The sequence below is a fragment of the Kogia breviceps genome, chromosome 12, assembly GCF_026419965.1.
Source record: "Kogia breviceps isolate mKogBre1 chromosome 12, mKogBre1 haplotype 1, whole genome shotgun sequence".
Classification (NCBI taxonomy): domain Eukaryota; kingdom Metazoa; phylum Chordata; class Mammalia; order Artiodactyla; family Physeteridae; genus Kogia; species Kogia breviceps.
In genome coordinates, this window is record NC_081321.1 from 2085699 (window position 1) to 2098012 (window position 12314).

The 12314-nt window shown below is 42.0% G+C and overlaps 1 protein-coding gene across 5 annotated transcripts in view; it reads right to left on the bottom strand.

Annotated features, from left to right (window-relative positions):
• ERC1 (ELKS/RAB6-interacting/CAST family member 1) overlaps positions 1 to 11959 on the bottom strand; it is a 368179-nt gene extending 356220 nt beyond the window's left edge. For 4 of the 5 annotated variants that reach the window (XM_067008464.1, XM_067008463.1, XM_067008466.1 and 1 more), the window contains exon 1: positions 11823 to 11959. The gene's annotated coding sequence lies outside the window, so the exon portion shown is untranslated. Of the gene's footprint in view, positions 1 to 11666 lie in introns of all 5 variants that reach the window. The other variant, XM_067008468.1, reaches the window with a different exon arrangement.
• Between the last annotated feature and the right edge of the window lie 355 nt (positions 11960 to 12314).

Sequence of the window (12314 nt, forward strand, 5' to 3'; positions counted from 1 at the left end):
TGCCTTGTCTTGTGTGTGTGTGTGCCTGACAACACCATACTTTACAGCGAAGAATCAGCTGCCCCAGCAACCACTGATTTGCCTTTTCTAGAAATTTCATGTAAATAAAATTATAAATGGCAGTTTTTTCCCTTAGCAAAACATTTTTGAGGTTCATTTATGTTGCTAAATGTATCAGTAGTTGTTCCTTCTTATTACTCAGTAGTGTTCCATTACATGAATATACTGTATTTTGCTTATCAACTCATCAGTTAATGGACATTTGGATGGCTTCTGAGATTTGTTATTAAGAATAATGCTACTGGGCTTCCCTGGTGGTACAGTGGTTGAGAGTCCACCTGCCGATGCAGGGGACACGGGTTTGTGCCCTGGTCTGGGAAGATCCCACATGCCGTGGAGCGGCTGGGCCCGTGAGCCATGGCCTCTGAGCCTGCGCGTCCAGAGCCTGTGCTCTGCAACCGGAGAGGCCACAACAGTGAGAGGCCCGCGTACCACAAAAAAAAAAAAAAAAAAAGAATAATGCTGCTATGAATATCTGCACACAAGTCTTTGTGTGGACATACGTTTTCATTTCTCTTGGCTAGATACCTGAGTCGAATGGTTGAGGACATACAGTAAATACATGTTTAATTTAAGAAACTACCAAACTGTTTTCCAAAATGAATGTAATATTTAACATTCCTACCAACAATGTATAAGAATCTCATTTTCTCCACATCCTTGGTACTTCTATCTTTTGACTTTACCATTCTAGTGGGTATGCGGTGGCATCATACTGTGATTTTAATTTGCATTTTCCTAATGAATAATGACGGTGAGCATCTTTTTCAAGTGCTTACTGCCATCACTATATCTTCTTTGGTGAAGTGCCTATTCAAATCTTTTGCCTATTTTTTTGGGGGGGTGATGTTTGTCTTATTTTTTTGTAAGAGTTCTTTAGATATTCTGAATGTAAGTCCTTTACCAGATATATGATTTGCAACTATCTTCTCCTGATTTGTCTTTTGTATTTACTTAATGAATTCTTTTGAAAAGCAAAACTTTCTAATTTTGATAAAAGCCAACTTATCAATATTTTTCTTTTATGAGTCATGTTTTTGGTGTCATATCTAACCCAAGGTCTCAAAGATTCTCCTATGCGGTGAGGCTTGAGGTTCACTTTTTTTTTTTGCATATTGAGATCTAATTGTTGTAGTACCTTTTGTTGAAAAGTCTATCCTTTCTTCCACTGAGTTACCCTCCCACCTCTGTTGAAAATTAATTAACCATATATGTGTGTTTATATCTGGACTCTCTACTTAATTCCATTGATGTCTCTATGCTGATACCACTACTGTTACTGAACATGACAGTCGCTGACAATGAATGTCAATACATTCCTGGAAAAAAACAAGGTGGGAGCACTTACTCTACCAGGTATGAAGACTTACTATAAAGCTATAGTAACTAAGACAGTCTGGCACTGGACCGAGATAGAGAAACCAGTAGAACAGAACAGAGAGCCTCAATTTATTACAAAGCAGTTGAAAAAGGAAGGAACTGTCAATAAATGATGCTGAGAAAATCAGGAACCAAACAGGAAAAAAATAAACCTCACAGCATATGCAAAAATCAATTATAGGCAGCTCATGGTGCTATATGAGAAAGGTATAGCAACAACACATCCACAAAATAACAAAAGAGTAACTTCATGACCTTAGGGTAGGAAAAGATTTCTTAAACAGGACATAAAAAGCACTAACCATATAGAGTAAAATATTAACTAGACTACACTAAAATTGAGAATCCAGTTCTTCAAAAGACACCATTAAGAGAACAAAACAGCAAACCACAGAGTGGAGTGGAAATATTCACGACACAAAGAACCAAAGAAGGGCTCATTTCCAAAATACATAACTCCTATAAATTAATTAGAACAAGAAAGAAAATCCAACAGAAAACTGAGCAAGATATCTGAATATGCACTTCACGAAAGGTTCTCCAAATGACCAAAAGACAGAAGGGTATTTAACCTCATTTGTAACTGGTGAAATGCAAATTAAAACTATAAGATACCACTATAAATCAATCCACCAGAATGGCTGAAATTAATAACACTGACAATAATGGCAAGGATATAGAACAAAAGAAACTCTCAAATACTGCCTCAGGGCATGTAAGTTTGTACAACTACATGGAAATAGTTGGCACTTATCTAGTAAAATTGCACATACGCATACTCTCTGTCACTGAGCACTTTTATTTCTGGCTATGAAGGCATCAAAAATACATGCACCAGGGCTTCCCTGGTGGCGCAGTGGTTGAGAATCCGCCTGCCAATGCAGGGGACACGGGTTTGTGCCCCGGTACGGGAAGATCCCACATGCCGCGGAGCAGCTAGGCCAGTGAACCATGGCCACTGAGCCTGCGCGTCCGGAGCCTGTGCTCCACAACGGGAGAGGCCACAACAGTGAGAGGCCCACGTATCACAAAAAAAAAAAAAAAAAAAAAAAAAATACATGCACCAAAAGACCTGTGTAAGAACGGTCATAGTGGCATAATTCATAATGCCCCCAAACTGGAAACAACCTAAATATCCATCATTAAAATAATAAGTTGTGATGAACAGAATACTATTTAGCAATGAAAATGACTAAACTACAGCTACACACAACAAATCTAAATCTCACAAAATGTTGAGTCAAAGAAGCCAGACATAACAGAATACATACAACATGATTCTATGTATATAAAGTTGGAAAACAGGTAAAACTAAATGATAGAATTATATGAAGAAAAGAAAATGATTCCCGTGAAAGTCAGGACAGTAGGTACCTTTATGGGGGAAGGAATGGGTTGTGATTGGTAAGGGGCAAAGAAAGTTTTTAGAACGCTGGCAAGCTCCTATTGTTTGACCTAGATGATGGTTATACCAGTGTTTATTCCATAAGTTATCAAGCTGTACATTTTTATACACTTTTCTAAATGTGTGTTACATTCAAGAAGGGCTTCAAGAGGGAATTAATTCCCTCAACTGATGTTATATTCCCATAATAAAATTAGGCTTAAGGTCCAAACTTCTACTTTGTGAAATGTTTTCACAATTTCAGAGATGTTTAACTGAAGTTCAGACAATGAGTTACCTAATTTCCATGAAAAGGGCTTTTAAACAAAAAAGAAAAAAAGGAAAAAAGGGAAAGACTATATACACGCACATAAAGGGGCCGTCAGATGAAAACCACTGTCTACCCATCTCGCAGCACACCATATTAAAGAAAGCTAAAAGGAATACAAGGTTTATTTTCATTCTGGGTGAACCACTAAAAATGAGAGTTCATATGGACTTCAGGTGACAGTGATGTGTTAATGAAAGTTCACCAGTTATAATAAATGTCCCACTCTGGTGGGAGACTGATAATGGGGGAGGCTATGCATGGGTGGAGGCAGGGATTCTATGGGAAATCTCTACCTCCACTCAATTTTGCTGAAAACCTAAAGCTGCTCTAAAAAATAAACTCTTCTTTTTAAAGTGTTCAAGAGTTGCTGTATCTCTAAAGCACAGCTCTGATCATGTGTCTCCTAATTTAAAACCTTCAATAGCTAGCAACACAGTATCTCAAGATTGGAAGGAACCTTAAAAATTACTCATTCAATGTCTGGAACACAACAGGGGATGCATTACCTCACAGAAACATTCACACCATCACTGGACAGCAATGACTTACAAAGTCCATAGAAAACAGTAAGATGGAAGGTTGCAGGAGAGGGAAAATCAAGACCACTACATGTATTTCTGGCTTGAAGAACTGGTAGTGTCATTTAACAAATTAAGGAACACCAGAAAAGAGAGGAATCATACATTTAGTTTTGGATGTGCTGAGTGTAAGGGGCATCCAAGTGGAAATACTGGATAACAAATAGCCCTTAGACACAAAAGAGAGGTAAAAGCTGAAGACAGAAAAATGAATACTCAGCATACAGATGAAAAATGACATCGAAAATGAGATGAATACGACCCAGCAATCCCACTACTGGGCATATACCCTGAGAAAACCATAATTCAAGAAGAGTCATGTACCACAATGTTCACTGAAGCACTGTTTACAATAGCCAGGTCATGGGAGCAACCTAAGTGTCCATCAACAGATGAATGGATAAAGAAGATGTGGCACATATATACAATGGAATATATTACTCAGCCATAAAAAAACAGGAAACTGAGTTATTTGTAGTGAGGTGGATGGACCTAGAAACTGTCATACAGAGTGAAGTCAAGTCAGAAAGAGAAAAACAAATACAGTATGCTAACACATATATATGGAATCTAAAAAAAAATAGGTTCTGAAGAACCTAGAGGCAGGACAGGAATAAAGACACAGACGTAGAGAATGGACTTGAGGACACAGGGAGGGGGAAGGGTAAGCTGGGACAAAGTGAGAGAGTGGCAGGGACATATATACACTACCAAATGTAAAACAGATAGCTAGTGGGAAGCAGCCGCATAGCACAGGGAGATCAGCTCGGTGCTTTGTGACCACCAAGAGGGGTGGGATAGGGAGGGTGTGGGAGGGAGATGCAAGAAGAAGGGGATATGGGGATATAGGTATATGTATATCTGATTCACTTTGTTATAAAGCAGCAACTAACACACCATTGTAAAGCAATTATACTCCAATAAAGATGTTAAGAAAATAAAAATAAAAGGTTTGTACTAAAAAACAAAAAAAGAAGAAAATGAGATGAGCCAGAGAAATTCAAACATTTAATGAATGGTAGAAAAAGATTCAACAAAGGTGACTGGAAAGAGAGCCCAGAGAACCAGGAAGGAGAACAGAAGCATAATCTAAATATCCCCAAAGAAGTGAGAGTTTTACAAAAGAAGAAGTCAACTGTGTCAAACACAGCTGTAATGGGCAATCTTAAAAATGGCTCTGAATGATGTCTACCTCTGAGTATTCATGCTCTTATGGAATCCTCTCTTGCCTGTGCTGGACCCAGTGACCCCCTTCAAATGAACAGGATACAGCAAAAGTGACAGACTGTCACTTCTGAGGTTAGGTCATAAAAAGACTGGCTAGTAACTCCCCTCCTCAATCTCATTGACAGAGGGCTCGACCCATGTTGTGAGTAATCCTATGCAGAGACCCATATGGCAAAGAGACTGATTTCTCCATCAAACGGCCAGCAAGGACCTCAGGCCTGCCACGAGCCACATGACTGAGCTGGACTCAGACCCTCCCCCAGCTGAGCTTTGAGGTGACCAGTCCTAGTCAACATCTGATTGCAGCCTTATGAGAGACCCTGAATCTCACACACCAAACCCAGATGCCTGCCCAAAGAAACTGTGAAACAATAAATGTTTGTTGTTTTAAGTTAAGTTTGGGGGTAATTTGTTACATAGCAAAAGACAACTAGTACAGATGCAAAGAGGTTAAATAAATGGATAGAAAAACAGTCAGTGTATTTAAAGAAAGCCATTAGTAATCCCAGCAAACATTTCAGTGAAATTGTGGCAACAGAAACAAGACAAATAGATTGAGAAGAAAATTACAGGTGAAGAAATGGAAACATAAAGCAAACATAGACAATTCTCTCAACAAATTCTGGCTGTAAAACAAAGAGCAAAGCAACTTAAAGCAAAAGGCAAAGAAAGTATGAAGTTGGAGAAGAATCTGTTGTCAAAAATGAGAGACTTTTCTTAAAGTTTAAGTGATGATATAAACAAGCCAGTTGGGGGACTTCCCTGGTGGTCCAGTGGTTAAGATTCCGTGCTCCCAATGCAGGGGGTCCCAGTTCGATCCCTGGTCAGGGAACTAGATCCCGCATGCCGCAGCTAAGACCTGGCGAAGCCAAATAAGTAAATAAATACTTAAAAAATAATAATAAGAAGAAGAAGTCAGTTGGGTGGGGAAATACACTCTCAAAGAACTTCATTCCATTACTAAGAAACTCCTCTAAAAGTTCTCAGTACCTCTCTGCCTTCACTGAAAGCTGGCTTTCCTAGGATGCCTCTTCCCATGCAGCCCTTTCAAGTGGAGCCTATGAAGTCTCTCACGTGGCACACCCAATATTGGGAAACGAGGCAGGTACCCTTCTTTCTTCCACTGCCACCTCCAGACCACTCTTCCTGAACCCTCATATAAAATCCTTGTTACTCTGATTTTCATGCTACTCAGCAGCACAGTCTCCTACCTCCACCTCTTCACTATCAGCTAGTGATGACCTGGATACCCTCCACACTCAGCGAGGATACGCTGGCAGCTAGTTTACATCGTTACATCGCCGCTATCTTCTACGCCACCACTCCTGGATCTTTCCAATACTATAAACCTGGATGAGGCAGCTAACACCAGTGCCTCTAACCCAGAGGTCCCCAACCTTTTTGGCACCAGGGACTGGCTTCGTGGAAGACAATTCTCCCGCAGCCGGGGTGGGGTTGGGGGGCTGGTGGATGGTTCAGGCGGTGATGCGAGCGGTGGGGAGCAGCAGATGACACTTCACTCGCTCACCCGCCTCTCACCTCCTCCTGCTGTGCAGCCCAGGGGTTGGGGACCCCTGCCCTAACCCATCATCTGCAGTAAGCAGCTCTCCATTCTCTGTGGATAGCCATTTACAACTAGTTGTGACTTCACTTAATTGTACCGTTCTCCATTCAGTCATCAAATATTTAGTAAGTATCTGTTATTTGCTTAGTAGAGAACACATGACAGTCCCTGTTCTCATGAAATCTAGGACATAATTTTTCATACTTTCCACAAAGACAGCATGAAAAGATCTAACTGAAGTCTAGACACATTACAACTACTACATTTCCTTTATTTATCAGTCTGGGAACCATGTCAGTTCTAGAAAACGAGAATTATTGTCTGATGTGACTTAGTGAATCCATGCTGTATCCCAGCAATCACCTTTCCCCTGAGAAGGCTCTAAAACTACTCTTTAACTTTTAAAATAATCTGTTCTAAAATATTGCCATAATTCAATTAGATTCCTCCATCCATAAGTGTGTAACTGTGCTGCCCAAAACTGTAGCCACTAGTCACAGTGGCTATTTAAATTAATTGCAATAAAATTAACGATAGTTTCTCAGTCACACTGGCCACATTTCAAGTGTTCAAAAGGCGCGTGTAACTAGTGGCTACTGTATTTGATGGTCAAGGATAGATAGAACATTTCTATCATCACACAAAGTTCTATTAAACAGTGCTGGTCTAAAGTTTTTGGTATTCACTTCCTTCTTCCCCGGAAAAAGTTAAAATGACAGATCATTTTCCAGTCTCCTGAGCACTCTCAGGGGGCTAAGGAATTCCATACTTCAGGGTCATTATCACCATCACCAAAGTCACCACCACCACCACAATGTCATCATCAGGGCAGCTGATTTTTATTGAGGACTTAGTGTATTCCAAGCATTTTATTAAAAGCTTTATGAGCATTAGCTCATTTATTCTTCACAACAATCACTTCAGAGAGGACTATTACTCTCATCTAATGAGAGTTTAACTGAGTTTTAGACAATAAAGTTTCTCTTCCAAAGTTATATAGTTAGGAAGTGACAGCAACCCACAAACAGTTTAAGCAAATTAATCATGTAATTATTTTGCCTTTTTAAGACAACACACTTTTTCACAGAAAGGAGAAGTGATGCCCACACAGCACACCACAAACCACAAAATCCTGTTAACTTTTCCTCTTCTCCCACTAGAGTGAAACTCCTTAAGAATAAGGGATCCTGTCTGTCCCTTATGTATCACGGAATCCATCTGGCCTATCCCAGGACTCGCTGGAACACCAAAGGTACTCAATAAATATTTGATAAATGAAGGAATAATGAAAACAAGACACTTAGATAATCAAATCATTTCAAAGTATTCATGCAACTAAATAAACCACTAACTAATTTGACTTTTACACAAACCTATGCTTCTATTCAATCAGAGAATATTAAAAGTAACACTAAACGGCTTCACTACCATTTAACTGGAAACAAAGTAATTCTCAAACGTTTTCCCCACATAGTATGCAAAACAATACTTAACTTAAAAACCAAAGGTCGGGGCCTCCCTGATGGTGCAGTGGTTAAGAATCCATCTGCCAACGCAGGAGACACGGGTTCAAGCCCTGGTCTGGGAAGACCCGACATGCCACGGAGCAACTACGCCCGTGCGCCACAACTACTGAGCCTGCTGTCTAGAGCCCGCGAGCCACAACTGCTCAGCCTGCGCACCTAGAGCCCACACACCGCAACGAAGAGTAGCCCCCGCTCGCCGCAACTATAGAAAGCCCACGCGCAGCAATGAAGACCCGACGCAGCCAAAAATAAATAAATAAATAAATTTTTTTTTTTTTAAAAGGGAGCTTTAAAACCAAAGGTCAGGGGAATGACTGCTAATGAGTTTGGGGCTTCTTTTTGGGAGGATGAAAACGTTCTAAAATTGACAGTGGTGACGAATGTACCAAAAGAATTTAATTGTACACTTTAATGGGTGAATCGTATGGTATGTGGATTGTCTCTCAATAAAACTTTTATTTAAAAATATAAAGGTCTGCAGATAGCTAGACTTAAACTATAAAAACAAATATTAAGCCTGCAACAAAAATACATAGGGGATAAAAATACTTGTTATATTTATGCAATTTTAAAATACCTAAATACCATGTTATTGCACAAAATTTCACTGGTTAGGAAAAACAAGAAATTGGAAACAGTGTCTGCCTTCAGGAATAACTGGATGGGACAAAAGAGACTTATTTTTTGCCCTGTATACTTTTATAACTTCTGATTTGATACATGTATTAAAAAGATAAGTGTACATATAATTAGTAACAACAGTGTCACACCTTTCCTTAGTACAACTATAAACTCCCATGTTGCATATTTTGTTCTGAAAAGAATAAAGAATGAAATATATATGTTTTTAAAAATCTGTCGAAGGAAGTAAAAAACTGAAAGATTCTTACATTTGTCTCATCTGACACTAAAAAGCATTTAGTCATTTCTCTGTTATTAGACATTATAATCAGGCAGAATTCTTTCTTACCCAACAGCCTGACACATCCTTAAACAATGACACAGTTGACCATTCCCTCCTCCTTGAAAACTTCCTTTCCTTCATTTCTAGTACATTGCACTCTCCTGGTTTTCCTCCTACCTCAATAACCTCTTATTAATCTCCTTTGCTGAATTCCTCTTCATTTCCCAAGAAGGTGTCCAGAAGGTAAGTTCCATGAAGGTGGGAATTTTTGTCAGCTTTGTTCACTACTGTATTCCCAAAGGCTAAAAAAAGTACCCAGAACCATACTCAATAAATAACTGTTGAATGAATAAATGAATGAATCAGCACCTCCAGGCTCACATTTTGAAAAGCCATAGAAGTAAACTATATTCCACATAATCTTTATGCTTACTTTACTTTATTACATTATATTTCTCTGAAAATTGATAGTCGATACACTGTTTATGGTTGGATTAGCCAAAATAATTCATTCCCTGCTCTTTCTCCATCAATGTGTTTTACACAGTATGTGCAAAACGCACATTTAACAGCTCTTATACTACTTCTAAAAGCATAAACGTAGCATAGAAAAAGAGCTGTTGCTATGGGAATTTTCACTTTTGTTTCTAGTATTAATGTTGAATTAACACAATGACATACTTATCTGACTTTAGTAATTTAAAAAAAGGGGGGGACACCCCAGTAGACTTAACTAAGATATCACAGTAATGACTAGGCAAGCCACATTTCTTGAAAAATAAAACGTACCAGTTTTCTCAGCCTTAAGAAATTCTAAAGAGAAATAGAACACTTCTACCCTACATTTTTCCCAAATCATATGATTGCATTCCAACAAGGAGAAGAATCACATCCCACTGTCAGCCATGGAAATGTCATTTTAGCACTTTACAAAGTTTCACCACTATTTTAGTTCACATTTGTCCCCATGGGTACCCCATTAAATCAAAGTATAATTTATAAGCCAAAACCAGATATGTGAATTTTAATCTTTCCTTCTAAGTGACTAATCCAATATCAAAACTATTATTGTACCAACTTATAATTTGACCTGTCGGAATACAATTAAATCTTTAGTTTATAATTACAAATTGGACCACACCCTTTCTCACTTAAGAGCTATTATATCATCTGTTTCCTACAAGTTTCGTCAAGCAGAAATATTTGCTAGAATAGTCTGCTCATTAAGTAGGCATGTTAAAAAAGGCAGCTACTGACACTCACTCTGTATATTGCTCTCTCGGGTTATGGGAAAGCACTTCCCTGGCGATGTTCCCAAATAAATTGAGTAAGCCTTTGGAAAGTCACTGCTTAAACTCCATTTCATGACGGTTTCTCTTCCTCCATAAACGAATTACTGAGAGTCATGCCTACTTCCATCCATTACATAACAAATGTCAATCTCAGGGCCTGTTTTCCAAGGAAGAAATAGCTTAAATGATATTAACTGATAGGTAAGGCCAGTGAATACTGTAATCTAACAGGGAGCAGGAATCCAGAAAAGAAGATTCTGATTTAATGTGCTAGGTTGTGAAACACTGAAGTGAAGAATGTTGAACACTGTTTACTCTTAGTAACATCTCCCTATACAACAACAGACACATGCCCCCAAAATGTTACTAAAGAGCATTTTAAAAGCACCTGACTCCAAGAACGTTTCTGAGAAATTGAGGGACCTACCAAAAAAAACCAAAATTATTCCACTTCACTTTTAAAGTGTCTAATAAAGACATGTGCAATTGAGAAATTTTAGAAATCTCCACTAATTGTTAATTAAGTGTAAATTTACAATAATTAAACACAAAATAGCTGTCAAGGTTTACTAAAACATGAGTTGTAAAAGACAGCTGTGCTTCAAAACATTTAAGCATGTTTCGCATAATTAGCGCCAACAGAACTATTCAAATTGTTCACTGTATCCACCCAAAGCAGTCAACCAGAACCACGTGCGACTACTCCTCAGAAACGTGTCTTCCAAAGCAACCACCTGATCCTCAGGCCCTCTCTTAAGGGGCCAGGATCGAGCTCGGAAAACGAGGTGGCATAGAGATCGTTCAGGCACAGAAGAAAGACTGGAAGATAACGCCTTTAAGGAACTAAGTGTACTGGGACCTATTCCCCAATGTTGCTGCCAGAAGGAAGTTGTCTAACCCAAGACCTCGCTCTTCTTCAACAGTGTAGAACTCCAAACCCATCTACGCTCACACCCCGAGCCAAAAGCAAAGGGATTCTCCCCCCCCAACGCCCCACCCGCTCCGCCTGGAGGAAAAAAAAGACCCCAAATCCTAAAGTAGAGATGTGAGACCTAGTGCAATAGGTTCTCCAACTGCCTCAAAGGCAACACCCACAGCTCATCTTCCTTCTGGAAGCCAACCCTCCATCTCCTACCTGACCACTTCATAGCAGGAAAAAAATCAGAATCCTCGTCTCTTTCAACGCTGTACATCAATACCCAAACCCCAGACCCCAGACCCAGCCGACCGCACCCCAGCCTCCCGGGGCTCCGCGAGGCGTACACCTCCCCACCTCGAGCACAACACCACGCCTCAGAAGCCGGGCGCCCGCAGCCCCCGCCGCCGCCCCCGAGCTAGTCGGTGGGCTGGGTGGGGCCGCCCTCCCGGACGTCCCATCCCCCCCGCAGGGCGCGGAGGGGGAGGGGTCCCCGCGCCTCACCTACGGCTCCGCCCTCCCCGGGGGCGCGCTGCCTGGACCTAGCCAGGGCCGTGAGGAGGAACGGGCGGAGGAGAGCCGAGGGGCCTAGCGCCAGCGACGGGAGGGAAGCTCCAGGCGCCGCCCGACCCCGAGCTGCCGCCACCGCGGCCGTCTCACCCTGCTCAGGGCTGCCGCTGCCGCTGCTGCCCGGGGCCGTCGCCGCCGCCAACGCCGCCGCCACCACTACCAACGCCGCCGCCGATGCCGCCGCCGCCGCCGCCACAGCCACAGCTCGGCTCGGGCTCCTGACGTCACCGCGCCCCGCCCCCTGCGCGATTCCCCAGCCCCGCCCCTGGATGACGTCATCTAGAGCCCCGCCCCCGCCCGACCGCGCCGGGTCGGCGTCCCGCAGCCTCCCGGGAGCGCGACTCGGGCGCGCGCGGGCCTCGGGCACTTTCTGGGGGCTGGCGGGCGGGGGGTTGGGGGCTGGCGGGCGGGGGGTTGGGGGCTGGCGGGCTGGGGCTCTGGGCTGCCGGCCGGCGCGGGCGCACACGCCCACACGGCAGGGGCCGGGCGGGCGGCGTCTGTCTCCTCCTGCTTGCCGTAGGAGGCGGTGCGGCGCAGACAGTGGGCCGCCACCTCCGCCGCTGCCTCAGGGGGCAAGTAACG